Here is a 27,625-nt window from a genome sequence, read left to right as displayed (position 1 = left end):
ACGTATTTTCTGATGCAGGTGGCTTGACCGCATTGTCCTAGGACAGTGGGGGCGGTCAGGTGTCCTAACGTTTGGTTGGCCATGCTTGACCGCAGAACATAAACAAAGAACATCTTGTCCGGTACATATTTCTATAAATGTATGTGAGAGCGGAACTTACGCCAGGTGCTAGCATTGCAAGATGTTGCTGCTTATATTTCGGCAAGCTAAGTTTCGAAACAATATCCCAAGATGTGCCAACTTGTACCAGCTGGGTCTTGTGTAAGTGTGTGGGCGTTGGTCTTGATGCTGTGGAAAATTACTGTACTTCATGTCAGCCCAATTAACCATGTTGTTTTCAGTGAACCAAAAATGCATGTTTAACATTATTGTGGGCCTTGTGCATGTTGTTAGCCTAAGGCATGTCTTTTTTGGCCATTGCCTTGGGTCTATAACCTCAGAACTCAGGGAATTTGTGGGATTTAATTTGCTGATCATACATAGCAAAAGGTGAGGGTTTTAAAGCATTTTTCAGATCCTCTTGGGTGGGGCCATATAGCACTTTTATGCTACCAAGATAGACAAAAAATGCTCTTTCTGGTGGTCAGATGGTAGAGAGTGATTTTAACGCTTCATCATCGCCCCCGTCTTGTTCATTTATGAACACACTCTTAACTGAGTATCTTGGTGATCCTTCAGCCAGTGGGGGTACCCAGGGCATGTCGTTAACATAACACTTAAAGCTGTCTTGTAGTGGCCCTCGTTGCCTGGCTCTTTCTCCTATTTGCCTAACTAGTATTTTGGCATAATCTGCACTTTGTTCAGATTCATGTAGCAGACGTTCATATTGGACTGCTGCAGGATTCTTGTTTAGCGTGTCTCTACCTGGTGGAAGTGGGGGAGCAGTTGTATGCCATAGTGAGTGTCTAGTGCCGCTAGCTTGTTCATTTCTAATTGTACTCCAGTCCCATCCCCGGGAATCCTATCCATGTCTTCATACTTGGCTGCCTGGTAAATCCCTGTGCTAGCATAATTCTTCCCTACTGCCTTTGTACTTAATCTTTTAATACAATGACTCCCAATCTGAAAGCGCAACACAGAATTATCATAATCCCCACTATGGGTATCATTAATTTCAAAATTGCTCTTAGCCATGAAGGCATCCAGTCAAAATTGAACCAGTCTGTTGGAATAATGTCTGCAGGGGCACCTCCTTCATCTGTCATTTCTTTTCCTAAGTTTGTCAACTCCTCAATGGCCCTTGCTATCGATCCGTTATCCTCGTCATTTCCTGGTATAAAAGTGCAGCAGGATTTTCCTATTTGATGACACAAACCACCATCTTTGGCCGTGAGGCATGTCGAGGAAGTAGCGATGTTCCAGAACCATTAGTCTTAATGGGCGCAGTTCTTCCCTTATTGCATTTAGTACGTCTCTGGTTCTGTTGATGGCTTTCATGACCTCATAGCGTGTCACTTCCAGCCAACGGGCATTAGCCTGAGTTTGGAACATTGGAACTGCCCCTCAGAAGAAGAGCTGGGCCTCGTTGAAGAGGCGGAATTCTTCTGGAACTTTCCCAAGGGCCTCTGCTGCGAAATACTCCGCTGTTCGCCGGTGTCGGTGGAGGAATGTCAAGTCACCTGTCATTGGGTGTGACAGTATGTGGGAAGCATTCGATGCCGGCACAACCAGTTGTACTTCATGTAGAGTCACCAAAGAACACAGTCCGAGCCACTGAGGAGGTAGTTGGAGATAGAGGTGTTCTCCGCAAGCCCAATAGTAGTCTATCAGGGTGGACGTGCTGTACTGCATATCAAAATTGAAGATGGTCGAATTGCAGTCTGTGTTACGCCCAACAGAGACAGATCCATTACCTATGAAGCAAAGAGAAGGATTTTTTAGTTTAAATGCCTTTTTATGTTTGTACATTCTTTCCCCACCCCAGGTGTATCTGCTTCCTGCCTCATTCCAAACCTGCTCACAGTTATCCTCAACATACCAGTCAATGTTTTCTTCCCATTCTGTTTCACCTGCCCAAGGGGGACCTAGAGATGCTGCTTTGCAATACACGTAGTCAGGTTTATGCCATTCATTGTTGTAGTAGGCTCGTGCCCGCAGCTGTAGGAGTGTTCTATTTTGGCATGCGCACTCACTGGGGGAATGATAGCCACGGGATTTTCTATGGTCACATGCTGCTTGGCGTGTGGATAGCACAACATATCCCCTTTGCCTTATTCTTGGTGCCAGGTAATCCATATTAGATGAACCCCTCTTGTACATCCCCTTTATCATCTTTTTTATTTCTGACCTGTCAGAAGTAACCCTGAATATGACATTGTTGTAATCCCATTCCGTTATATTTACAAGTCCTTTTTTTTTTATTGAGAATTGACACTATATAAAAACACAACAAAACAGATATACAATTATGATACATCTATAAAAATTTACAAAATTCATATATCAAAACATCCTGTTAATACATAGATTCAGCCTTTAAATTCAAATTTGTTGTTGCCTAACTTTATAAAGGTATATAAAATAATTAATCCATATAAAAAGGTAAAAAAAAAGATCGAATGATACCTATTTACATATATATATACCGCTGTTTAAAAAGATTTGGCAACATTCAAACTAAACAGTAATAAATTACATAAAAGCACCATTGATAGACCTACCCTCCCTCCATGCCTTCACAGGTGCCCATATTTCAAGGCCGAAATACCGTAATTTTTTACCTTTATAAGAATACAGAGAAGATTCTATGTTATGTATGGTGAGAAATCTGGCCATCCACATCGAGAAAGTGGGGGGAGAGGGATCCTTCCAAGCAGCTGAGATCATGATTTTTAAAACGGCTGCTGCTAAGAAAATTAAAGCCTCTGCCTCTCTCCTTCCACTCAGCCCTAGTTTACTATCGTTCCCGAGTATCATAACTGTTGGGGATAGGCTGATGTTTGAGCCTAGCAGCCCCTCCAGGAATTTCTCTATCTCCATTTTAATTGTAGCTACTTTTTCACAGAGAGAGAACATATGAACCAAATCGGCCGAGTCCTGCTGACATCTGGGACATTTACTGTCTTCTCTTATCCCCCATTCATGTAGCTTATCGGGAGTATAGTAAAGGTTGAACATAGTCATAAAATGTTGGGCCTTCAGGTTAGAGGACCTAAGTACCTGCCTATCCAGAGCTAGGGCCTTATCAAAGTCTGCATCTGGGTCCTGTAGTTTCATTGCCCAGGCTGCCTCGTGTTTCTCAAGGTCATTAGGCAACCTGCCCAGTAGCTCCTGGTATACTACCCTTATTCTGTCACCATTGTTCACTACATAATCAAGGATGGGGTTAGGAGCAAGGGAGCAAGCCGCAATTACATCTGCTCTAAAAGTTCGTGCAATTTGGATGTACTTAAAGCTATGACCTATAGATATGTCGTACTTCTGTTGGATAGCTTCAAATGACATCAATTTACCACTGCAGACGATATCACCTATCGTCTGTGTTAGAACCGGCTGTCTCTAGTTGGCAGAGGTATGCACTTCTGACAAATAGGGACACTCCTTTTCTAGTCAGGGCAAGGGGATCACACCCTTCGATAACCCCTGCTCACCCCCTTGGTAGCTTGGCAGAGCAGAACAGGCTTATCTCAGAGGCTGTGCGTTAAGCAATTATGACCACATACAGTAACACAGTGAATACACTACAAATGGACACGACACCGTAATATTATAAAAATAAGTATTTTTATATAAGACTTAGCACAAGACCAAATAACGGCAAAACTGTACACAATCGGAATAAATACGTTCAGGAAGGAAAAAGGATAGTTCAAAGGTAGTTTCTTCTTTAGCACAAAAAGTCTTTAGTATCAAGCAAATCTTCTCTTTGGAAACACAGTTCTTAGCAACAGGGTAACTCACACGGCAGCTACACGACGTCGAGGCAAAGATAATCCACAGGTGTGGCGTCGACCGCGAGGAGCGCTACGTCGGGCCTGGAGTCACATGGACCCCCAACAACACAGTACCTTAGGAAAATGAAGCACACGATGATCAACGGCGTCGAGCAATCCGGCGTCGCGTCTTCGGTGTCGATCAGGCCTCAGCAGGCGGCGTCGATGATGCGGTTGCACAGAGTGAGCAGCGCTCACGGCGTCGAAGGGCACACAGGTGATGCGATCAGCAGCGGGGCAGACACGAGGTCCTCTGGAGTTAGAGCCGTACTCCCACTCACTGGCGTTGCTGCTGGCATCGGTCGGGCCCAGCGTCCGGTCGTCGTGATTGCTGGTTCTTTCAGAGGTGCGGGGACTCACACTTCCAGCCAATAGCACTTTTAGCAGATGAAGTCTTTTAGCCCTGTGACTTCAGCAGGAGACTGGCACTCTTCCAGTCCTTGGAGATTTTCTTAGCAAGCGTGAGAGTACACACACAGTTCCTCTCTCCTGGTTCCTTGGCAAAAATAAAGAAGCGCTGCAGGATTCCCCCAACAACAGCACACTTGGCAGAAGGGGTAGGCAGTCCTTTAGATCAGCAGGCCTCTTGTCCTTGGTTACAGGGTTCCTTGTCAGAAGTAATGTGATTTCCTATTTCAGGGGTCCTTCTCTTATACCCCTTTTCGTCTTTGATCCCTTTGTCTATGTCGGGGATTTCCCAACATCCTGGGTCTGTGGTGGGTGGAGCTAGGCAGTAGCACCTGGCCTATTCATTGAGCCGGGCTGAGTCCTCAGACGCCCCGCAGGAGGTGGAGCCAGCATTGATACTGGCAGGAGCAGAGCTATCGCCCTCCTGGCAGGAGGTGGGGCTAGGATCGTCCATGGCAGGCACAGAGCCATCAGTCGCTTAGCGGGAGGTGGAGCCAGCATTGTATCAGGCAAGGCAGGCTATCAACAACTACTCTCCCCCTACTCTCAACGTAAATGTCCCACTCATCCCACACTGACTCATCCAGACCTGTGGAGCCACCCAGCTCCTGTCACACACACGCAAGACCAGCAGAAACCAGATATGGTTAGGCAAGAAAATAGACACTTTCTAAAAGTGCTATTTTCGAACCCAGTGTCCAAAAACCATCCACACCAATGGATGCGTAATTAAACCCCGAGTTCAGGGATACCAAACTCGACATTGCACCGTGCTCTCCGAGCCAGCTAGGATCATAGCCTTAATAATCCCGGCGGCCCATTCTAAGCAATGGAGAGCAGGCTACCTCGCAATAGTGAAGAACGAAGATGGCGGTACTTCACTATTAGGACAGGCCAACTTGGTCAGGCGTGACCCACCTTACGCTTACAATGCACCCTGCCCGCGGGCCTACCATAGGGGTGACTAACATGAAGTTAAGGGGAGGTTGGAGGGGCTGGCAAGTAGATATACTTGCGCAGCCTGCGTGACAGTACAAGACTGCACGTGGGTCTCGCAATGACCGACCCGTAGACATTCTTTTACGAAGCCGCTCCTGTGGGTGGCACAACACGTGCTGCAAGCCCACGAGCGGCATTTGTATTTACAAGCCCCGGCACTCCTGGTGCGCTAGACTAGGGACTGACAGTAAACCAAACAAGCCAAACATGGATACAATAGACACATCAATTTAACATCAGGAGCACTTGCGCTATGGCACTGATCAGCAGTGACATGGCGCCCAAAGCATATACCAGCAAAACATCGTAAAACAGTAGAGGCAAAACAGAAAAAAATGGAGGAGAGACTCAAGCCAATGATGTCAGGTCTAACACGTGTCCCCTCCAGCTGAAATGTGGGGAGAACTACCCTTAACCTAGGGAGTCCTCATCACTAAGGCGGAAAAATCTGGACAGACCATCAGCATTGGCGTGATCTGTACCAGGGCGGTCTTCCACCGTAAAGTCCATCCCCTGTAGAGAAATGGACCACCTCAACAGTTTCGGATTCTCACCCCTCATTTGCATCAACCATCTGAGGGGCCTGTGGTCTGTCTGAACCCGGAAGTGAGTCCCAAACAGGTAGGGTCTTAGCTTCTTCAGCGCCCAGACCACAGCAAATGCTTCTCTCTCTATCGCACTCCACCTTGTTTCCCTGGGGAGTAACCTCCTACTGATGAAGGCTACAGGCAAGTCTCGGCCCTCTTCATTCACCTGAGCTAGAACAGCCCCCACGCCATGCTCTGAAGCGTCCGTCTGAACAATGAATTCTTTCGAAAAGTCGGGTGCCTGGAGTATGGGTGCTGTACACATTGCAGTTTTCAGGGTGTCAAAGGCCGTTTGACAGGCATCAGTCCAGATCACATTTCGTGGCTGCTTCCTGGAAGTCAGCGAAGTCAAGGGGTGCACAATGTTGCCGTAATCCTTGACAAACCTCCTGTAGTAACCCGTGAGACCTAAGAAGGCTCTCACCTGCGTTTGGGTTTTGGGCGGCGCCCAAGCCAGGATGGTATCAATCTTGGGTTGCAGGGGGGCCACCTTACCGCTCCCTACTTGGTGCCCCAAGTACACCACAGAACCCTGCCCAATCTGGCACTTACTGGCTTTGATTGTGAGGCCTGCTCCGCGCAGGGCCAACAACACTTCCTGGAGGTGGTGCAAGTGTTCCTCCCAGCTGGCGCTGAACACTGCGATGTCGTCCAGATAGGCGGCACTGAAATCCTCCAGTCCAGCCAAGACCTGGTTGACCAACCTCTGGAAGGTGGCAGGGGCATTCTTCATCCCAAAGGGCATCACCCGGAACTGGTATAGCCCATCTGGTGTGGAGAATGCTGACCTCTCCTTTGCCCCATCAGTCAAGGCGATCTGCCAGTACCCAGACGTTAAATCGAACGTACTAAGGTACTGGGCAGCCCCCAACCGATCGATGAGCTCATCAGCTCTGGGGATGGGGTGCGCGTCAGTCTTCGTGACTGAATTGAGCCCTCGGTAGTCCACGCAGAACCGGAGTTCCGGTGAAGCACCAGGCGCTGCAGCCTTCGGGACCAAGACCACTGGGCTGGCCCAAGGACTGCTAGAGGACTCAATCACCCCTAACGCGAACATCTTGGAGACCTCCTCCTTAATGTACGCTCTGACCTTGTCAGTCACCCTGTAGGCCTTGTGCTTCACAGGAGGGCTGTCTCCGGTGTCAACGTCATGGACACACCAATACGTGACACCCGGAACCAAGGAGAACAGATCCGGGAATTGTCCCAACAGTTGGTGACAATCCTGTTTCTGTTCAAGGGTCAGTGTGTCAGAGAGGACCACACCATCCACTGACCCGTCTTGCTCTTTAGCACACAGGAGGTCAGGAAGAGGCTCACTCTCCTCCTCCATTCCATCATCTGTAGCTAGGAGCATGCCCACTTCGGACCTTTCTAAGTGGGGCTTCAAACGGTTGACATGCAGGACCCGCAAGGGGTTCCTGGGAGATTTCAAGTCCACCAAGTAGGTGACATCGCTCTTCTTCTCCACAACCTTAAACGGTCCAGTCCACCTGTCCTTGAGCGCACAAGGTTCTACAGGGGACATGACCCACACTTCCTGACCAGGCTGAAGCTCTACTAGAGTGGCATTCCGGTCGTACCAACGCTTCATCTCCTCCTGGCTGGCCTCCAGATTTGCCTGAGCAAGTTCTCTGAAGCGCCGAGTCTGGTTCCGAAAGGCCAGCATGTAGCTGTATACATCCTGGGGAGGTTTCCTGGGAGATTGCTCCCAGCCTTCTTTGACCAGACTCAAAGGTCCTCTTACCGGGTGACCGTATAAGAGCTCAAAGGGGCTGAACCCTAGAGACTTCTGCGGCACCTCACGGTAAGCAAACAACAGGCATGGCAAGAGGATGTCCCATTTCCGCCTCATTGGTTCTTCAAGACCCATAATCATGCCTTTCAGGGTCCGGTTGAATCTCTCAACCAGCCCATTTCCTTGAGGGTGGTAAGGAGTGGTGAACTTGTAGGTTACCCCACACTCCTTCCACAGAGACTTCATATAGTTCGAAATGAAGTTAGTGCCTCGGTCGGACACCACCTCTCTGGGGAACCCCATCCGGGAGAAAACACCCATCAGTGCCCGTCCCACCACGGGGGCCGTCACTGTTCTGAGAGGGATGGCTTCCGGGTACCTCGTGGCATGGTCCACCAAGACCAGGATAAACCTGTTGCCCAGGGCTGTCTTGGGGTCCAGGGGCCCAACAATGTCAATACCCACCCGGTCAAAGGGGGTGCTGACCACTGGAAAAGGTTGGAGGGGAGCCTTCTGCTTCCTTCCGCTTTTCCCACTTGCCTGGCAAGTGCGACAAGTCTTGCAATGGATGTCTACATCCCTACGCATCTGAGGCCAATAAAAATGGGTGACAAGCCTGTCATAGGTCTTGTCCTGCCCCAGATGTCCAGCTAACGGTACGTCATGAGCCAAACCCAGTAGGAAGGCTCTGAAGCGCTGGGGTACCACCAGCACACGGGCTGACCCAGGCTCAGCAGCCTTAGGCTCGCTATACAGGAGGTCGTTCTCCCAGTACACAAAATGTGATCCTGCCCGATCACCTGAGGATTGGGCTGAGGCCTGGTGCCTCATGCCCACAAGAGAAGGGCACTCCTTCTGCTCCGCACAGAATTCCTCCCTGGAGGGACCACCATCCTGCTGCCAGTGGGTCAGCTCGGGCAGATCTCCCAGTTCGGCAATTTGTTCCCCTGTGGGCTCCAGGGCATCCCCCTCAGGGTCTACCTCCTCCTGGACCACGGGAACTACGGGGGACGGTTTCCCGCGCCTCCTGCCTCTTCTCTTCACAGCTGGGTCCTGGGCCGTACTTTCAGGCTCCAGGACCCCATCAACACCCTTACTCGCTGTCATCGATCGAGTGGTTGCACACACCCACTCTGGCACACCCAACATTTTCAAGTGCGCCGCTCGCTCCACCTTAGCCCAAGGGTAGTCTTCCAAATCATTGCCCAGGAGACAATCGACAGGCATGGCGGGCCTCACAGCAACCTGAAGAGTACCTGAAACTCCCCCCCATTCAAAGGAAACCTGAGTCACCTCACACTCTCTCTGGGAGTTATCGGCAGCTATCACGGGGTAGAATGCGTGGGGAACCACCTGCTCTCTGGACACTAAGTGACACTTGACAGCTGTCACACTCGCTCCGGTGTCTCTGAGAGCTTCCACTCTATGGCCATTAATGGTCACCCACTGCCTATATTTACTAGTGTTACTAGGCAGAGGGGGTGGAGGGACCATTTGCATGTCTCTTAGCGAGACCAGGGACATCTCTGCGGGACCCCTCCCACCATGGCCAACCATCTCCTCCCCTCCCAAGGCTACACTCGCCAACTGACGAGGGGGTGCACGCGGCGGTGCATTCGAATCCTTTTTGGGACACTGGGGGTCATAAAACCGGTGTCCCACCTGCCCACAACCGTAGCAGGTTAGGGGGCCCCTATGAACAGGTTTTACCGTCGGGGCCCCTGGCTTCTTCTCAGGGGGAGGCTGGGAACCCTTCCCTTGGTTCCCTTGGGGATTACTTTGGGGCCCTTTCTGAGACTCCTTCTGTTTTCCCTTGTCCCCCCCACTCTTCTGCTGGGGACCCTGCCCACCTTTGGCTGAGTCTCCCACTGGACCCTTGTGGACCCTGGTACTGACCCAGCGGTCCGCCTCCTCAGCAAGTTTTCTAGGGTTAGATATCTTGCTATCAATCAGGTGCTGGCGCAGCTCTGGAAAACAGTTATTAGTCAAGTGCTCCCAAGCAAACAAATCATAAAGAGCTTCATAACTTTCCACTTTGCTGCCCTTTACCCAACCATCCATGGCTCTGCAAAAATAAGACACATATTCAACCCACGTCGTACCAGGCAACTTCTTACATTCTCTAAAAGCTTGTCTGTACTTCTCGGGGGTTAAGCCATATCGCGACATTAAAGCATCTTTCATATGAGCATACGACATCCTATCCGCAACAGGCATGTCTAACAGGGTATCTCTTCCTTCATTCACAAAGCGACCACACAACCCCGCTCCCCAATTCTTCTCAGGGACCTGGTGGGCCAACAATGCTAACTCATATGCTTTAAACTATTGACCAATATCTTCATTCTTATTGTAATCTTTGATCACATCTTTCGGGAAGTAAAACTTACTTTCTGCAGGCTCGGATGGAATGCTGCCACCAGAGGGATTCAACTCTAACTTTTTAGCTTGGATATCCAGTTCCCTCAACCTGGCTTCGCGCTCCAAAGCTAACTTCTCTCGTTCAAACTCCAACTTTTTGATCTCTAAATCAGCTTCCCTTCTACCTCTTGCATTTTCTAACTCCAACTGACCATTTATTTTTAGCCTTGCCATCTCCATGTTGTAAGCTCGCTCTTTCGCCCTTTCTTCTCTTTCTTCAGGGGAAAGTCCTTTGGAGGAAACACTGCTTCCGGGAGAGGGCATAGGTCCATTCACTGGCACCTCCTCATCCCCTTCCTCTGTGGGTACCACCACCACATCAGAGGGATTTCTGGACTCCCACCAGGCCTGTAATGCTTTATAAAAATCATCTTTTCTCGAGAGGCCGGTGGTAGGAACTTTAAACTGGTCGCAAAAGTGTTTCAGCTCATCTTTCTTGTATTTCTTTAGCTTACTCCTCTCGAACTCCTCCACAACAACGATAGCAGGGGCAGTGACTCCGTTGTCACTCATGGTTAAAACTGGCAGTGTTCAAAAAAAATCAAGCTTCAGGAAAGCGGAGAACAAAAATAGGATCCTTCCGAATCAGATTGTGACTGCGCTATGGTCTGCTTTCACTATGTAGCTCACACTACTCACTGTACATGGGTCATAAATGCAAAGTCCAAATCCCACCGCTGCCACCAATGTTAGAACCAGCTGTCTCTAGTTGGCAGAGGTATGCACTTCTGACAAATAGGGACACTCCTTTTCTAGTCAGGGCAAGGGGATCACACCCTTCGATAACCCCTGCTCACCCCCTTGGTAGCTTGGCAGAGCAGAACAGGCTTATCTCAGAGGCTGTGCGTTAAGCAATTATGACCACATACAGTAACACAGTGAATACACTACAAATGGACACGACACCGTAATATTATAAAAATAAGTATTTTTATATAAGACTTAGCACAAGACCAAATAACGGCAAAACTGTACACAATCGGAATAAATACGTTCAGGAAGGAGAAAGGATAGTTCAAAGGTAGTTTCTTCTTTAGCACAAAAAGTCTTTAGTATCAAGCAAATCTTCTCTTTGGAAACACAGTTCTTAGCAACAGGGTAACTCACACGGGAGCTACACGACGTCGAGGCAAAGATAATCCACAGGTGTGGCGTCGACCGCGAGGAGCGCTACGTCGGGCCTGGAGTCACACGGACCCCCAACAACACAGTACCTTAGGAAAATGAAGCACACGATGATCAACGGCGTCGAGCAATCCGGCGTCGCGTCTTCGGTGTCGATCAGGCCTCAGCAGGCGTCGTCGATGATGCGGTTGCACAGAGTGAGCAGCGCTCACGGCGTCGAAGGGCACACAGGTGATGCGATCAGCAGCGGGGCAGACACGAGGTCCTCTGGAGTTAGAGCCGTACTCCCACTCACTGGCGTTGCTGCTGGCGTCGGTCGGGCCCAGCGTCCGGTCGTCGTGATTGCTGGTTCTTTCAGAGGTGCGGGGACTCACACTTCCAGCCAATAGCACTTTTAGCAGATGAAGTCTTTTAGCCCTGTGACTTCAGCAGGAGACTGGCACTCTTCCAGTCCTTGGAGATTTTCTTAGCAAGCGTGAGAGTACACACACAGTTCCTCTCTCCTGGTTCCTTGGCAAAAATAAAGAAGCGCTGCAGGATTCCCCCAACAACAGCACACTTGGCAGAAGGGGTAGGCAGTCCTTTAGATCAGCAGGCCTCTTGTCCTTGGTTACAGGGTTCCTTGTCAGAAGTGATCTGATTTCCTATTTCAGGGGTCCTTCTCTTATACCCCTTTTCGTCTTTGATCCCTTTGTCTATGCCGGGGATTTCCCAACATCCTGGGTCTGTGGTGGGTTGAGCTAGGCAGTAGCACCTGGCCTATTCATTGAGCCGGGCTGAGTCCTCAGACGCCCCGCAGGAGGTGGAGCCAGCATTGATACTGGCAGGAGCAGAGCTATCGCCCTCCTGGCAGGAGGTGGGGCTAGGATCGTCCATGGCAGGCACAGAGCCATCAGTCACTTAGCGGGAGGTGGAGCCAGCATTGTATCAGGCAAGGCAGGCTATCAACAACTACTCTCCCCCTACTCTCAACGTAAATGTCCCACTCATCCCACACTGACTCATCCAGACCTGTGGAGCCACCCAGCTCCTGTCACACACACGCAAGACCAGCAGAAACCAGATATGGTTAGGCAAGAAAATAGACACTTTCTAAAAGTGCTATTTTCGAACCCAGTGTCCAAAAACCATCCACACCAATGGATGCGTAATTAAACCCCGAGTTCAGGGATACCAAACTCGACATTGCACCGTGCTCTCCGAGCCAGCTAGGATCATAGCCTTAATAATCCCGGCGGCCCATTCTAAGCAATGGAGAGCAGGCTATCTCGCAATAGTGAAGAACGAAGATGGCGGTACTTCACTATTAGGACAGGCCAACTTGGTCAGGCGTGTCCCACCTTACGCTTACAATGCACCCTGCCCGCGGGCCTACCATAGGGGTGACTAACATGAAGTTAAGGGGAGGTTGGAGGGGCTGGCAAGTAGATATACTTGCGCAGCCTGCGTGACAGTACAAGACTGCACGTGGGTCTCGCAATGACCGACCCGTAGACATTCTTTTACGAAGCCGCTCCTGTGGGTGGCACAACACGTGCTGCAAGCCCACGAGCGGCATTTGTATTTACAAGCCCCGGCACTCCTGGTGCGCTAGACTAGGGACTGACAGTAAACCAAACAAGCCAAACATGGATACAATAGACACATCAATTTAACATCGGGAGCACTTGCGCTATGGCACTGATCAGCAGTGACACGGCGCCCAAAGCATATACCAGCAAAACATCGTAAAACAGTAGAGGCAAAACAGAAAAAAATGGAGGAGAGACTCAAGCCAATGATGTCAGGTCTAACAGTCTGAATGCCGTGTTGCTCCCAAAGCTTCCATGCCCCATCCATACTGAGGTTCGGAAAAAAGCTTGATTTCCATAGCGGCGAATGTCTATTAATTCTGGGAATCTGCAGATATTTCTGAGCTCTTTTCCAAAGATCCTAAGCTCCCAGTATAGTCTTAAGCCTGGTTTTTTTAAAAAATCTACGGCCATTTTTTCTCAGCAGGGCACCCACGGCTTCCTGCCCCATAAGGAGCTCATATATTGAGGGAGGAATATACATATTATCAGTTGGATCCCTAATATAAGTCTGCCCACCACCAGCTTGAAATAGAATAGACATCTGGGTTATTAGACATGCCCAGTGGTAGAATCCTATATTTGGGGCACCCAAACCTCCGAGCTCCTGGGGGAGAGACATATACTTAGCTGCTCTTCTAATCTTGCCGTATTGCCAAAGGAAGCTATTAAATATGGATTCAGTCTTTTTTAACATTTGTTCCACGATCAGAAAGGGTATAGATCTATATAACTACAGTAGTTTGGGCAGCATTGTCATTTTCAGAACATTTGTTCTTCCAATAATAGAAAGATGTAATGCATCCATACGTTTTAAATCTGTTTCTATTTTCTTAAGCAATGGGTTAAAATTATACTGTATAATTGAATCTGTCTCTGCTGTGATAATAACCCCCAGATATGTGGCAGAATTAACATACCGTTGATCCATTTTTATTATATTCTTTGAGCAGATCACCTGTGTTTTCTCCTCATTTAACCTATATCCAGAATGATATCCAAATTGTTTGGTGATCTCTATTAGTATTCGCATGGACGCTGCCGGATCAGGTGTCATAACCGCAAGTTCGTCCGCGTATGCCAGAATTTTGCTCTCGAACCCATTAGTAATAACTGGTTTTATACTATTGTTTACTAATATCTGTCTGATCAATGGATCGATATACAGGGCAAATAAGATCGGTGAACAGGGGCAGCCCTGACAGGTGCCCCTTTCTATCTTGATCTCAGCAGAGCTTAGACCCATCAATTGTATGTGAGCCATTGGATCTTGATACATGGCCCTGATGGCTTTCAAGATTTTTGGACCAAAGCCTCTCCCCTGTAATACATCCCAAAGATATTGCCATCTTACACGGTCGAATGCCTTCTCGGCATCGAGGAGGATCATAGCGACCCCCTCCCCCCCGGCATGAGCCTCGAATATAGATATAGCTCTTCTCACATGGTCCGTTGTGCCACGACCAGGAATGAACCCGTGCTGCCATGGGGAGACGAGGCCAGCAATGACCCTCCCCAACCTTGTAGCTATGATTTTTGCGTACAATTTATTATCAGAGTTGATAAGAGATATTGGTCTATAAGAACCAGTGTTCTCTTTAGGCTTACCTTTCTTATGAAATCCCACAATATTGGTATCCCTCCAAGTTTCTGGTATTATACCAGTGCATATAATACCGTTAAAGAGATCTAGCAGGTATGGAGCTATCTCGATCCTCAGGTATTTGTATATCTCTAAGGGTATACTGTCAGAGCCAGCAGCTTTACCTCCGGCTAACTGAGACAGTGCTGCTAGTATTTCTTCCTTAGTTATATCACCCTCGAGGCTTGCCATTTCATCTGGGTTTAACTTGGGGCCTAAATCTGGGTAATGCCTCCCTAAAATATCTGGAGGGGTATCCCCTGCATCTTCCCTGTATAGATTCTTGTAATATTTTTCAAATACGGATACAATTTCTTGGGGTTCAGTATAATCTTGACCCTCATCCTGTATACATGTTATGGCGTTTTTAACCCTATCCTGCCTAATTCTTAAGGCTAATGCCCTCCCGGCCTGCTCCCCTGTCTCGTACATTTTCTTCCTATGGGTCCAGTAATCTAAAGATGCCCTATCTGCCAGCTGTTTCTGTATCTCGGCTTTGATCAGACAGATTTTAGTTTGACTCTGAACACTCTCCTCCCCCAAAGTTAATGCCAGACAATGTTGTTCCTCTGCTTTAGCCAGATCGACCAGAAGTCTATTCTTATAGTCCTGTTGTTTTTTCCTGAGCAGAGCTGAGTAACTGATTACTTCCCCTCTTAATGCTGCTTTAAATGAATCCCAGACCGAGTTTCTGGAGGCACTGTATTGATTTGCGGCAAAAAACTCGCATGTCCAGTTTCGTAAATATTCAATAAAAGCAGCATCAGCTAATAATTTGCGGTCAAATGTCCAAGATCTTCTTTTCCTATTAGGACCTAGACCACTATGACTTATAATTAACTGATTATGATCTGATAATATTTTGGGAAGCTTTTTGATATTGACTTTCCCAATCTCTCCTGAGGAAATTAGAGCATAATCGAGTTTACAATACTTCTGGTGGGGACAGGAATAATAAGTGAAACCTGGGTCGTCAGGATATTTTGAGCTCCATATATCAACCAGACCATGTGATTTCATCATAGATAGGAGTGCCCTTGAAACTCTGGGTTTTCTGCCACTATAAGGAACATTACTAGAGAAATCAATTGTAACGTTAAAATCTCCACATACCAAAATCGGTGTGGGCCAGCTTGACAACTCGCTTTCGACCACTTCAAATACTGTGGGATCATCAAGGTTTGACCCATAGATTCCACAAATCGTTAACCCACATCCTAATTCTACAATGGCCCATCTCCCTAGTGGGTCTGCTTTAGCCCGTTTAGCCCCTCCCAGAGTTGCTTTTCCCAGAATTGCCACGCCTCTTATAGTTGAGGTCTGGGAAGAACATGTGAGGATCTCAAACCCGCCAAATTTTAACAACTTCCTTTTAGCCCATGAGAGATGCGTCTCCTGTAAACACAGGATATCTATGGGTTCAAATTTAACAAATTCTGTGAGTCTGGCTCTTTTTCGCCAATCATTCAACCCCCCTATGTTGATCGAGTACATAGTTAGACTAAGCATTATCAGTTTTTATACATCTCCTTCTTTTTAAATCTGGGATTTGGTTATTAATATTAGTCATTCTGTATAAATAGAACCATATAAGTCTGATTTCTATAACGTCAATTCTCAATTTTTTTTCCTTTTCTATTTCTGTGCTTCCCCCCCCCCGCTCCCTCCACCACCCTTGAGTACATGACCCTCCCTTGGGTCATTCCTCCCCCCCCCTTCCATCCCACCCTTTCCCCCTAGAAGCGCTCAGACCGAGGTCTGTGCGTTGATGGATGGATGCAGCAATGTGGTGTGTGGATGCACTTGTGAATCAACAAAAAACCCTACATTTAAACAAAACATAACCCCCCCTAAATGCCTCCCCTCTAAATCTATTCCCTCTTAAAAGAGAGAGAGCAGAGGAAAATTAAACATATCACCCTAGTGTATACGACAACATTCAAAGTTTAACCTGCAATATATCTTTTTCTGGGCACATTTCGAGCCACTTCACTGTTACCGGGTATTTTATCGTTTTTAGGTTTCGACTTTTGGCGAGGGGCGAAGCCCCTCCCAGTCGAAATCTTTTGTCTTCAGTAGTGAGGTTAGAACCGCCTCGGTTTCCAATTGGCTAGCTCCATAAATGGAGGCTAGCCATTGGAAGACAGAGGCTGTCTATCACGCTTTCTCAGAGAAAACGCGATTCGGGGGCGTTTCTCGGGCTTTTTTTAAGCCCCGCCCCTTTGTCCCGGGCCGCGCTGCGATTGGCTGCCGGCCCGGGACACCCCCGTGACGTCATTCCCGGGCCGCGCTGTGATTGGCTGCCGGCCCGGGACACCCCCGTGACGTCAGCCAATCACAGCGCGGCCCGGGACCTGACTTGTTTTGTACGTGACCACCTCAGCCAACTAATCGCTGTACGGGAGAGCGCCGTGAAATACAGTTCCTTGCGTGCTTGAACGCGACCCCAATAACCAATTTGAGCCGGTGCTTAGCACCGGCACTTTTTTCCCAGGGCCGGGTCTACGCACCTGCAGCGCACGCCCACATTAATATTTTTTAAAATGTACCTTTTTTAACTCGGTGCAGCCACGCAGTGTCTTTTACACGTATGTATCCCGCCTAGTATGAGTCACGGCGGCGTTTAGTGGTGTTCATTTAGCCTTAAGTATTTGGGCGCCTTGGGGCCGGGCTGGAGGTTCTGATGGGGGAGGGGCTGTGCACAGATTTCTTTTAAGTTTGCCTGCACCTGTTGCCACGCCCCAGCTCAATCACAGCCGCCAGCACCACCAGGCCGCCACTGCCTTATCAATTGTAGCACCGTTCGTACCTACAAAGGCACTAGGCAGTTTGTAGTGTAGCCAGCAGTGTGTGTCGACTGTGTCCCCCGGCCCACCACCAGTAACGGTAAGATTAGAAGTGAAGCACTTTTGAATTAGGCAAAATCTATTGGTTTTACCCAGTGCTTGTGTTTTTTGTTTCCGCTCCCTTTGGTTTCTCGCCCTCTGGCTGCCCTTTCGCACCTCCTAACAGTGCGGCTGTGTGTTGGGTGGGGGTGTGTATCTTGCCTGCACAACAACAGACCTGGAGATGGGGTCTCCCGGGGAGGGCTTGACGCTTGAGCTACTCTTTCGGGGTGAAAACACTCGGAAAGGAGATGTGCACTGTTGCCACTGAACTTGGGCCGGGCCCTTAAAGACACACTCTGCTGGTAGCGGTCACTGCTGCCGGGCGCCAAGAAGCCCTGGCTGTCTCCCTGATAAAATGGCGAAAGAGGACTTAACAGAAAGGTTTGAAATGTTACGATGATTCATCCGCGCACCCCAGACGCACGGCCACCGGGAACAATTAAACGGTTGTGATGGTCTGTTGAATTGCGAAATTCAAGCAATTGAAATGGATGTAATTTTGATGAATGCAACTTGTCTTGGGTTTACAAGGGGCCGCATTTTAAGAGAATAGAGCAGGTTGTTTGCCAGGGTATTTGGCCTCCCGCTGGCTGCCGTTCCTTCAGTCATAAGTAAAACGAACAGTAACGCAAGTTGGCGGCGTTATCTGCAGAGGATCACAGTGGGCGCTGCCTGTTCTCTCGCATCAGCGCTGAGTGTGCACGTGGGCTACGCTGCAGGGGCTGGAGTCCGCGCATGCTGCGGTAGCAGGGTGGGCTGTCAGTTTGCTGCCAACAGACTTGAGTCCCCAGGAAATGCTGCCGCCAGCCGAGTTTGACCGGGCCCACTGACCTCAGCACACGGACACTTTCTGGGAAGATTGCTGCAGGGTTCCCTCGTCTACAAGCGCAGGGCCTCCTTTTCACTGTAGTTTTTTGGGTATTGCTTGTGTCTGCTGTTGTGGTGCAGGTGCCTGGTGGTCAGGTTTCCCACTCAGGACTGTATTTCTGTTTACTTTCCTTCAGGCAGTAGCGAGGCCTGTGTGCTCTCTGTATTGTAGGTGGTGCAGTGCTGGCCCACTTAACTTTTCTTTTCTGGCTCCATATGCGAGTCAGGAGCGCGCTACGTTCATTAAGTAATAGGTGTTTTTGGTAAAGCGCACGACTACCCGAAGGTGTCCTGGCGCTGAATAACAGATGTTTGTTACTCAAAGGTACTCATTTTTATCGACCTCAAATGGATGAAAGGCCGAGCGGACCCGCCGGGATTTAAACCTGTGAGCATGAGGTCGAACACAGGCCCCTGCAGTGGCTGCTTTAGCTCACTGAGCCACCAGACCTGCCCCATGTCCTCCTTTCTCTTTGCTCTCTGCACAGAAACAGCAGATCCCAGCGCCACGGCCAGTTTCTGTCTCTTTTGGCGGACGGGACGCATGGGAATCGGCTTTTCAAACTACAATGATTTGGGGACCCCCTCACCCTGAGGGGCTGTGTACTCTGGAATAAAACCACCTTCTGCTACATTTCTTGTCAATACAGGAGTCTCCAGGAAGCAATTTAAATGTCAAGATACCTCTGGGAATAATGTTCTCGCTCAGGGCACGAGTGGGGTACCACGCGGGTGGACGGCGTCCCCGGGTGGACGGCGTCCCCCCACTTATTTTACCGTGTGGACACCGTCCCCCCTGCCAAACTCTTGCCTCTGATCAACATACAATATGGGTATACATTGGCTGCGAGCTGCTCACAAAACTCCGAGTAGGGTCCGAGCCTCCCCCGTGAAGAGCTGATATTGCCAGTGAATATACGTGCTGGTAAAATCATTTCAAATTGGATGCAGCTGCTTTGCGCCTGCTTTTATACATGCCACATATTACCGCCAGAAAATCAAACTTCCTGGGTCCCTGCCTTGGCGTAGATCACTGTCACACCACATTTTGCAATCGCTCATGAGCTACCAATGAACGATTGCAAAATATATTAATAGCCCGCCCCATCCCTCCTTGACGAATCTTCAAGTGTGTGCCCACCCCACATTCGGACCAATAAGCATTGTTTTTTTTAACGCGGCCCGCCCTGAACTGCGCAGCTGCAGGGCTTCTCATCAGCCAACGACCGAAGAAAGCAGCGTGTTGCGCAGCATGTCTCCTCTAGGATTAATGAAGGCTGTCCGTCCTGGTAAGTGTCAGTGATTATTTTCACTTTGTATCGTGATTCTAATCATTATGGTCAATATTTATCTAAAACATTCACATGGCTCAATATGCTAAATAATATTTTATAGTGTGGGGCCCACGGCTGCAGCTCTTCCTCCGTAGCGACTGGCTTTTTACTTTTGCAGCAAAATAAATCTTTTTTAAAGTTAAAAGCCAGCAGCAGCGGAGGAAGAGCTGCAGCCGTGGGCCCCACACTATAAAATATTATTTATTTAGCATATTGAGCCATGTGAATGCTTTAGATAAATATAGCTCCGAGCACTGGTAAACGGCTGATGGCAGAGAAACAAGAATACCTGAATGTGCCACTCGAGGCAAAATTCACGTTCAGGTAGTCTTGTTTATTACTGCGCTAGGTAAATGTTTTTTTTTCTTAAAAATTAAATTACATTGACTGGCGTGTCAGGACAGCGTGTAATGTCTGTGAGCGCTCTTGGCGAGTGAGGTGATCTGTGCGCTCCAAAGGTGGGAGAGATGGTGATGGAAGCGCCGCCTCTTCGCTTGGTGTCAGGGTGAAGTCTGCTCTGGGTGTGGCATAGACGGACGAGGACAGTCTCGGGGGTGTTTCTGCCCTGAGCGTGGGTAGGATGTTAAGGACAGGGGGATAATCTGGAGGACCTCGGATAATCGCAGTTTGGTTTCTTCTGTGCTGCAGTTCTGCAGAAATGTTGTATTTGCTGGGGTTGCTGCTGTGTAGGAGATGTGTGAACTCACAGAGTGGGTGAGATGCCCAAGGGAGTACTTTTGTTTTTTGTCCATATCTGAGCGAGAAACGCGAGTTCTTGGGGAGTGGAGAGTGGAGAGTGCAGAGGGAGTGGAGAGTGCAGAGGGAGTGGAGAGTGCAGAGGGAGTGGAGAGTGCAGAGGGAGTGGAGAGTGCAGAGGGAGTGGAGAGTGCAGAGGGAGTGGAGAGTGCAGAGGGAGTGGAGAGTGCAGAGGGAGTGGAGAGTGCAGAGGGAGTGGAGAGTGCTTGAGAGTGGAGGAGAGTGCTTGAGAGTGGAGAGTGGTAGGGAGTGCAGAGTGCTTGAGAGTGCAGAGTGAGTAGGGAGCGCTTGAGAGTGCAGAGTGAGTAGGGAGCGCTTGAGAGTGCAGAGTGAGTAGGGAGCGCTTGAGAGTGCAGAGTGAGTAGGGAGCGCTTGAGAGTGCAGAGTGAGTAGGGAGCGCTTGAGAGTGCAGAGTGAGTAGGGAACGCTTGAGAGTGCAGAGTGAGTAGGGAGCGCTAGGGAGTGCAGAGTGAGTAGGGAGTTCTAGGGAGTGCAGAGTGATTAGGGAGTGGTAGGGAGTGCTAGAGAGTGCAGAGTGATTGCAGAGATTAAGCTAATGGCAATGTAAATGACAATGCCATTTATTTATCTGTTTTCAAAACCAACACAAATACAAATTTTGTCATTTACAATGCCAATAACTCTAACTTTTCCAAAGGCGAAACCATTGCATTGTAAATGCTTGTTTATAGTGAGTCCAGGAATTCTTTTGCCTTGACCTCGGATGAGAAAAATTGTGTCTTGCCCTCTCTCACAACTTTAAGTTGTGCAGGATTCACCAGATAGACCTGCATATGTTTTTCCTGGAGAGGTTTGATCAGTTGTCGGAGTCTCCAACGCCTCTCGACCGTTGCATGGCAAAAATCCGGCCTTACAAAGAAAGATATGCCCTCGCTTGTTCTTTTGGCATCCGGTCTGGCTTTATCAGATATAGTTTGTCTGAGAATGAAATTTCCTAAAAATATAAGGACTGCCCTTGGTCTGTCCGGGGTAGCACCAGCTCGTATGTTAAATGGGGTTCGGTGGGCTCTCTGAATCTCAGAAGACCAGTTCCAATCTGCCAATTCAGGGAATGCATTTTTAAAAAGGTTGATAATAAAAGCCCTCATGTCCGACCCCTCAATCCCCTCCGGGACCCCTAAGACACGCAGGTTGTTACGCCTCAGCCTATTCTCCATATCTTCCAGCTTCCACTGGATATCAACATCCTGCGCTGCCTGAGAGTCAACTTTGAGTGATGCAGAGGCAGCCTCTGACTCAGTCGCTACAATCCGTTCTTCTAAATTCGCGACTCTATCCCCCACATTAGCATGTGCTTTTGAAAGCTTTCTAACAACAGTTTGTAACTTACGCATTGCAGATTGCGACTTCCTCGTGTCCTGCCTGGCTTCTTCTCTGTGCGTAAGCATTGTCTGGTAGATAACATCCAGAAGTGGAGGATGAGGGGGCTCGGTCTCCTGGATTCCCTGTAGCGGTGTCGTTGAGGAGTGATCCCAGCTCAGATCCCTATGCGCCTGACCGTGAGATTTAGCATTACCATCCAGTCTTTTCGCTGTGCCAGGAGGAGTTAAATCAGGATCACTGTCTGTCTCAATGTTACTATCTTCTTGAGAGGAGCTCCTTTCGTCATCGGACCACCCTGCCTCTTCGGTTACTGAATAGAAGCGTTCACTGCTATCCTTCTCCTTCTCTTGTTCGCTTTCCACTCCTTCTGCCGAGGTCACTGTAGCCGGGGAGAGACCTGATATATTGACCTTTCTCCTACAGTCAGGTTCTTTTAAAGTGTCAGGTTCTTCTAGGGTGACTTTTAAAGTGTCTTTCTGTATGTACTGGATGGCACTGGATTTCGCGGGTTCAATGACCAACTGATCCTCCATATGCACGGGTGTGATCAGAACACCCGTGTTTGCTGCCCTGTCTGAGTTACCCCCTTCCGCACCCCCATCGTTTACTTGTCGCTCCTGGTCGAGTAGCTCCATTCGGGGAGAATCTGATGTCAGCTGTGTCAGCTGTGTCACTCCTTCTCTTTCACCTTCTCCTTCTCCCCTTATGTTGGCTAAGTCCATATCAGTTTCTGCATCAGGTGGAATAATTGCTTGTGATACTTTCGCTTTCACCGTGGTCGCCATTGGGGGTGTGTTTGCACCAGAGTCAGTTTCCAGCACCCCCTCTAATACTCCCTCTGATACCCCCTCCTTATCTGTAATGGAAGGAGTTGGGTTCGCGGTGCTTTTTGAATTTTGACCACTGCGGGCGAAAAGCTCGGGTATTGATGTGGCCGATTTCGATTTTGCCCCCGTTTCTTGCACTGCTCCAGCTCCAGCTCCAGCTATCTCGGCTCTGCGTGGTGAGTTCACCACCTCGGAATATTTACAAGTCCAATCCATATTTCAACCCCACTCACTTGGACCTGTCCCTCTATGCGGCAAAGATACAGGTGCAATAGGCACATGACAATATGTGGAGGGACTTCTTTAGGAAATGTTAGTCTGTCCACTCCAACTGCATGAGGGATGTATGAACAGACATAGCAGGACTCATTCGTAATGGTTTTCCCTACTGCTGTCATGTCCCCGTACCGCGAGTTCTCACCCAGGGAGGAGTGGACTGAATGATCTTTTATTGATTGTTGTAGTCTAGCATGGGCCCTAGGCCTTCTTGTATCTCTACAAGATGTTGGAATGTTTTGAATGGGTGTCCTTTAGGTTTGTGTCGGCTCCCTATATGGGAACCAGGGACGAATGGGGAAGGGACACGGGGCTTTGACTTTGTTAAGTAGGGGGGATAGCGAAAGCGAATGTACATGTTCTATAGTGGCGCGAGGGGTGCCTGCGGAATGTTAGTTGCAGCGTGGGGTTAGCAGTCCCATTCCAAGTATTATTTCTTTCACCTGGAATTGAAGTTGGGATTTCGAGGTACACAGTGGTGTGTGTGCTGGCAGTGGTGTTGCTGTACGGGAGTTCGGGACCTAGTGTGCTGTGTGTTTCTTTCTGCTGATTGAGTGTGACCACTGGTACAGTGGGTGGAACAGTGGATAGTAAGGCATATTTGCTACTTCCATCATTATAACTTTTTACAGCAAGAAAATAGATACCCCAATTGAACGTTATTAGTGCCACTCCAACAATGAGACATACCATGAATGTGATAAGAATACATAACTTCGCATCTCGGCTGCTGTATTCACGTAATAGCTCAGGGGCGTCTTCTTCTTCCTCTTCTTCTTCTTCGGCAGTGGACAGCAAACCGCTGTCCTCATTCAGGGGGACCATGGGCATGTCGCTTTCCTCTCTCAGTCCATTGTTTGGTGCTGCGGAGGCGCAGGATCGATCCGGACGTCCTTCCGGTGGATCCATGCCTTCCTCTCGGCTATTCGGACAGCAGTTGGGGATGAATCAGTCACTGCAAAGGGTCCATCGAATTTTGGATCTTTCCAGCACCTGACGTGCCTCCGGACGAAGATCAGAGTCTCAGGACGAATAGGTGGAAGTTCTGGATCGATGGAGCTCTTCTCCTTCCTTTTGGACACCTGGGCAGAAAAGAACTGCGTAGCGCGGGTTAGTGTGCACAAAAATTCGTAAAGCTCAGCTTTAATAATTTCAGAAGATGATTCACTATCTATTTTGGGCCTGGTGGAGGGGACAGTCATATTTATGGATTGTCCGGTGACAAGTTGGTGGGGCGTGAGGTGGTGGTCCGAGCTTGGGGAGTTTCTTAGTGAGTAGAGGGCAAGTGGGAGGCAATAGAGCCATTTTTTACCGATAGTGGCGCTAATTTTACTTATCTTATTTTTGAGCAGGCAGTTGAGGCGCTCACAAATACCAATGCTTTGGGGATGATAGGCAGATGTTAGTTTGTATCTGATGCAATGCATTGTGGTCAGGGAGGAAAAGATGGCATTTGAAAAATGACTTCCGTTGTCAGTTCTAATGGCCTCAGGAATCCAAAAGCGTGAAATGACGTCACGGAGTAGGAATGTGGCTACTGCTTTGGCATTGCAGTGGACGCACGGTCCAGCTTCGATCCATCGCAAGAATGGGCATACCACCACAATGAGATAACGGTAGTTTTGGCACCGATCAATCATGTCGACATAGTCAAGGTGGAGTTCTTTGAAGGGGCCAGATGGGTTGGGGATGGTGGAAGCGACTGTTTTGAGTGTTGGGTTTGGTGAATACTGCTGGCAAATAAGGCATTTATTAACAAAGAGTTGTATTAGCTCGTGGGCATTGGGGATGAACTAGTCTGCTTGCAGCGTTATGGACATGTTATCTCGGGAAACATGTGCAGGAAGGTGGAGTTGGTCCAGTGCCACCTGCAGTAAGGCTTGTGGCATGACAGGCTTCCTGGACATGGTCTGCCTGTAAATGAAATCAGCAGGGTCCTGCTCTACTCCCTTTTTCTTCCATAGCTCTTTCTCTTGCTGTGGTGCACTTTCTTGTATTTCTCTGGGATGCAGTCGGGCAATGGAATCGTATTGTTGTGTGTTATCCATTGGGCAGGAAGCATTTGTTTTATTGTTGTTGTCTGTGTGCTGTGCTAGAGCTACACTGTCTTCATGTGTCTTTGTCTGTTCTGCTGGTGCTACAGATTGGGCAAGTAAGATTGGGGCGTTGTACGGATCAGGCTCTGTGAAAGGTAAGAGGGGTCTGGCTGCAGCTTTGGCTGCCCAATCTGCCAGAGCGTTACCTCTGGAGACAAAGTCCTGTCCATTCGTATGTGCTGCACATTTGACAACCGCTGCCTCAGTTGGAAGTGTCAGGGCCTCAATCAAGTCCTCCAGCAATTGTTTGTGGCATACAGGTGTTCCATCTGATTTGAGAAAGCCGCGCCTTTTCCTGCGCAGAATGCTTGAGTGTGTCGTTGTTGTGACATATGCAGAGTCTGAGTACAATGTGATGCGGTCATCAGCCCCCCTGGTGCAAAGCAGCATTTACTGCCACTAATTCTACAGCCTGGGCTGAGTAGTGTGGAGGCAATGTAATTTGCTGTACAATGTCTAGGGAATCAGAAGACTCATGCTGTTGGGCCCTGACTACTGCGGCACCTGTGTACCTAATCCCTGTCTCCTGGTCAATGGTGGAGGATCCATCAACAAAATATACAGTGCTGTCTGGCAGGGGGTCTTCTTTCGCTGCTCCTGACTCATCTGGAGAGTATGTGGCACAGTCATGGGTGTCGTCGTCTGAGGCTGCAATCGGATGGGCAAAGAATGTTGCAGGATTGACTGTGTGACATTTGACAACTTTTAGAGGGGGCAATGACAGTATGACTTCGTAACCTGACACTCTCTGTGTAGTCAATGTTGTCTTGGCTTTCTGAATTATGGCAAAGAAAGCATGCTCCTTGTACATGGTCAGCGAGGTCCCATGACAATGGGGGTGCTCTTATCTACAGCAAAGGCTGCAGCAGCAAGAGCTTGCTCGCAGGGGCAATGGCCTTCCATGACTGAATCTAGCATGCTGCTGAAGTAGGCAATGGGCTTGTGGCCCATGGGATATTTCTGAGTAAGGACAGCAGTCATGACCTGACCATTGCAGTGGGTGAACAGGTAAAATTATTTTGTGTAGTCAGGTGTGCCTAACACTGGTGCGTTTGTTATTTCATCTTTGAGCTGCTTACAGGATGCTGTCATTTCAGGTGTCCAGTTTATTTTGTTGCGTTTGTCCTTGGCTGCTTTGACTGCCTTCAGCAAGGAGGCAGTTATCATGGAGAAGTCAAAGACCTACTGATGAACATAATTGATAAGTCCAAGGAATTTTTGCATTTCTTTCACAGTTTGGGGCACTGGGATGTTTCTTATGGCTTCAACTCTGCCAGGTGTTAATCGTCCCCCTGATGCTGATAGTACCTGGCCTAAGTAGTGTACCTCTGTTTGGCATTACTGAAGTTTGTTTTTGTCCACTTTATAGCCTCTGTGAGCTAAGGTGGTGAGCAGATAGATGGTGTCTGTTCTGCACTGCTGTTCTGTGGTGCTGCAGAGCAAAATGTCGTCGACATATTGCAGCAGAGTACTGTCACATTGGAAATTTGATAAGTCTTCTTTGACAACTCTGTTAAAGACGCTAGGGGACTCGCACAGTACCCCTGTGCCAATCTTGTGTAGCACATTTGCACCCCGCGGAAGGAAAAATCCAATAGATACTGACTGTCTGGGTGGAGGGGGACACTGAAAAATGCATTTTTTTAGGTCGATCACGGAAAAGTATTGTGCATTCGGGCGAACTTTGGTGAGGATAACAGAAGGGTCTGGGACTATGGGAAACTCTGGTTCCACTATGCTATTTATCGAACGAAGGTCGTGTACCAAATGCCATTGATTGGAACCGGAAAAAGGCACGTGTTACAGGGCGAAACACAGGGGTATATGACTCCCTGATCTAGCAGGGCCTGTATGGTAGGGGCAATGCCCTCCTCTGCTTCCTTAGAGAGTGAGTACTGTTTAATTCTGGGTAGAATTGCGCCTGGTTTCAAGGTTATTTTAAATGGGGTGGCAGAGCGAATAAGGCCTACATCATTGAGTCCAGTGGTCCACAGATGCGGCGGGACTTGAGCCAAGTCCGCTTCTTGCACTGAATCATATTTTTGTGGGGTAGTGGGTGTTCTCTTTTCCACTGTCACCGAGAGGGGTACCTCATACTCATAGACGATCTCTGTGATGGGACATTCATCAGGATCACCAAAGAGCTGTTCATCTGAAATGTCCCTCACTTGGTGTCCGGGCTCAATGAAAATTACACATGCCCAGGAGCACATATAGTTGTCTCCTGCTATGAATGCCCCGTATGTAGGTGTAATGTGAAGAGCGTGTATGCCTAAGATCATGTTTCTGTCTGATGTCTGGGAATTCTGGGACTGTGGGCGGAAGAGGAACTCTTTTGGGAGTCGGACAGTGCGATTGTGCAGTTCTGGTGTGTTGGCTACAATGATGTGTACCACAGCGGTGAACGCTTGCTCATCCACATGGCGAGCCATCATTTGATCTTTCAAGGAAGAGTCAACAGTGAGTGCCATCATCCTCGCTAGGGGTGTGCCTGGTATAGAACAAACCATTGTTCCGTTCTCATGGAAGTGAATTGTCATGTTCAGTTTTGCCATGAGGTCTCTCCCTAAAAGGTTGACTGGAGAATGTGGTGAATAAAGCAGTGGTTGCTCCAGCACCCGGTCTCCTATTTGTAGGGGTAATAGCTTGGTAAAGGGGACCCTTGCTATTGCCCCAGAGAATCCCTGTGTGTCCTCTACTTGATCAGAAAAAGGCAGATGTCCGCCTGCAATGCAGGAGTACGTGGCGCCTGTGTCAATGAGGAAGCTATATGTTTTGTTATTTATCTTGACCAGGACGGTGGGGTCATCTTTA

General features: G+C 48.7%; 1 long non-coding RNA gene and 1 pseudogene across 1 annotated transcript in view; one reads left to right on the top strand and one right to left on the bottom strand.

The window, feature by feature from the left end:
• LOC147718752 (uncharacterized) overlaps positions 1-27,625 on the top strand; it is a 297,617-nt gene that overhangs the window by 22,832 nt on the left and 247,160 nt on the right. The window lies entirely within an intron of this gene.
• On the bottom strand, positions 584-2,235 carry LOC147718753 (uncharacterized; annotated as a pseudogene).

This window comes from Lissotriton vulgaris, chromosome 4_1 (assembly GCF_964263255.1).
Source record: "Lissotriton vulgaris chromosome 4_1, aLisVul1.2, whole genome shotgun sequence".
Lineage (NCBI taxonomy): Eukaryota > Metazoa > Chordata > Amphibia > Caudata > Salamandridae > Lissotriton > Lissotriton vulgaris.
This window is presented reverse-complemented; position numbering and strand designations above follow the sequence as displayed.